A 3078-nucleotide genomic window follows, 5' to 3' on the forward strand; every position below is an offset into this window, starting at 1 on the left:
GGCAATTAGGAAGAGTAATATTTGCCTTTTATGATTTTTTCGCATGGGCTTACTTCCTCCATGTGGTCTAAATGGAAGTATTCTTCTAAGACACCATCATAATCTTGATTGAGCTCACCTTTTCTAAGTAGGTTTTTTTCCATACTTAGAAACTGCTGTATTGCAGAGGTGCGACAGTGACCTAAGGCGAGTGTGTCAGGAAATTGTTGTTTTAGTGGTAGTCGTACGACATCGACCATTATCTGATCTAGTAGTTGTGGCTTTATAAAAGTCTTCACAATATTGTTCTTCTGGTGTTGTAATAGAAGGGGGGACAGTTCTTCTAAGTCCCAAAATTTTCTCAATTGTGAATTGAGGTACTCGTTTGAAATTTCCTCAACTTGAGTTGTCATTGTTGTGACTGGTTCCGCAACTGGTCCACTTAGGACACATCCGAAAATGGTATTTTGCGCCAGTAGTGTTTTTGAAATTTTTTCAATACGTTCTAGTATAATTTGTGACATAAGATCGCTTCCTAATAGAAGGTCTATTTGCGCGGGGTTGTTGCAGTTGGGATCTGCTAACTTTAGGTGTGTAACCTTTAGCCAATGTTTGCTATCTATGTATATGATAGCTTGGAGGCATATTGGTAACTTGCGGTAAGGCTATAGCTTCTGTTTGAACGCGCTTATTCGCTTGAGGGGAAATTAGGGTAATGGGGCAGATTTTATTTGAGTTTTGTACTACTCGTCCGCCCATTCCCATAATTTCATAGTTGGCATATTTTGTTGTCAGTTTTAGCCTAGCCGGTTGCAACTAAACCCGTGGCTCTTTTTGAGAAATCGGTACTTTGGGGTGTGTTGGGAAAGTTTTTGATGTGCAACATTGAATGATGTCTTTTTTGGCAATATACGCAATTGAATTTTTGATTTTTTTGAAATTTTGAAAGTTGCTGCTTTCATTAATATTCAAAACCTACGATTTAAATTGTTGTTATTAGCTTGGGGTCTAATAAAGCTTTGATTTAGGTCGTGTTGAACATTTTTAGTTCTGACCATTTTTTTTATATACCCTATTCCGCAATTTCATATTGCGTAGTTAAGAAATCTTTCATTTGTTGCCTTGTTGGGCATTTTCTTCGTGATGAGAGCGATTGCTCCCACAAAAGCAACGATTTTTCTAGTAATGTCGCGGAGCATATGTTTACCAGTATAGGGTCCCAATTGTCTGTGGGAATATTCTGTGTCGATAGAACCGACAAATAACTTGAAACAGGGGATTGAAGTTTTATGAATTCTTCACTTGTTTCTTTCTGGATTTTTTGATAAATTCATTAATACGGTCACTTGATTGTCGACCAATATTCTTTCATTCTCGTATCGTTCTTTTAGAGCTTCCCAATCCAAATTGAAATTATTGTCATTAAGAGCGAACTGTTTTACTATGATGCCTACTTGACCTTTTGTTGTGTATCGGAGGTGCTACAATTTTTGAGCTAGTGATAATTTAGGATGGTTTATGTACAAGGCCGTAAACATGTCCCGGAAGGACGGCCATTGTTCATAACCTCCATGAAATATTTCTGTATTGCATGCTGGCACTTTGAGTTGAATGCCTGAACTTGCCTCTTGGGCTTGTGTTTGTGGCAGCTCTACTCTGTGTTGTGGAGTAGGTACATTTGACTTTGTTAATTTTAATTGATCAGGGATCAAGGAGGTTTTGTCTCTTCATATTGGTCAAGGCAATTTTCATATTTGGCGTAAGCCGAGGATTTTAAATTTTCTGGTAGATCTGAGTCATCAGTTTCTACTATTCCGTCATAGTATGTAGATTGGAGACATGTCCAGAAATTGTCAATATTTTGATTTTTGATTTCCAGCACCGATTCAGAGTTATCTTGATAATAACGATATAACGATATAATAACGATTAATAATAGAAAAATATATTTTTCAGTGTAAATTCAGATAAATGTAAAAAAAAGGTGCGTGGAGTCCCTACGCGCGGATGAAGTTATACTTCTTAGTGATATTCCAAGAAATGCATATCATTTTGTATGAAAGAAAACTAGAAAACTTAAATTCACATTTTATAAATTTATTATAATTTATTATCTCCCCGAGCACGCCTTTTCCAACAAGTCTTCTTTTTGCGACGATGGCAAAAGCTAATAATCATAATTTGCACAACTTTCTGGTGCTTCTCGCAAAATCTGCGTCAATATGTATTCACGATCCTACGTATACATACACACATATTTACGCACGTTTGTAGGCGAAGCTGCTACAGCGGCAAGGGGTGACAATCGGCGGCCATTACTTTACTTATGCGATAGAAATTCTATTGCTACGAATATGGAAATGACAACGAAATAATGCAAATATATATACTTTGAAGAAGTGAAAGGAATGAATGATCCTGAGAAGTATAGTCTTAACTTTTCAACGGCCAACGAAGTGCATTTCAACCAAAAGGAATTTATTCATAAAATTCACCACTCAGAAGTCGTTTTATCCGTTGTAAGCGAACGATTTTCGAAGAAACATTATTTCTAATATGCCACAAGAAAAAATTAGAAATGAACTTCTTAAACCTCACGCTGTCAGATAAAACGATATATCTCGTCATCGCGGGTCGATTTCCAAAAAATAGACCAACGCAGGGTATTTCAACAAAAGGTCACATAAAATAGTTGAGAATTCGCAGAAATGAAAGACAAAGGAAAGAAAAAGCAGTATAATTTCAATAATGAACAAGCATACAAACATACATTTGCGCAGCAGCAGCAAGGAAAGAGGTAACAATCGGCGATCCATTGTATATTTCTTTCATGCATAACCAAACCATAATTAGGACAACGTAATACAAGTGTCAATGGTGGTCTAGGTGGTAAGCGCTTGAAGAGTTACGACGAGCACGTAGGTACGTAGGTTCGAATCCCAACAGAATTGATTTTTTAATTGAATATGTCACCAACATAAAATTTAAACATTGTTCTACAAAAACAAGAACAGCATAAGCATGGCAACATTGTGTTGTTGGTAGAAAAGCCGAGCTGTGCCGAAAGAAACGAAAAAACGATCGCAGATTGTCACCGCT

The 3078-nt window shown here is 36.8% G+C and overlaps 1 pseudogene; it reads right to left on the reverse strand.

Moving 5' to 3' along the window:
* Nucleotides 1-2472: 2472 nt before the first annotated feature.
* On the reverse strand, nucleotides 2473-2614 carry LOC120781901 (annotated as a pseudogene).
* Nucleotides 2615-3078: the final 464 nt, after the last annotated feature.

Source organism: Bactrocera tryoni, unplaced genomic scaffold (assembly GCF_016617805.1).
Source record: "Bactrocera tryoni isolate S06 unplaced genomic scaffold, CSIRO_BtryS06_freeze2 scaffold_7, whole genome shotgun sequence".
Taxonomy (NCBI): domain Eukaryota; kingdom Metazoa; phylum Arthropoda; class Insecta; order Diptera; family Tephritidae; genus Bactrocera; species Bactrocera tryoni.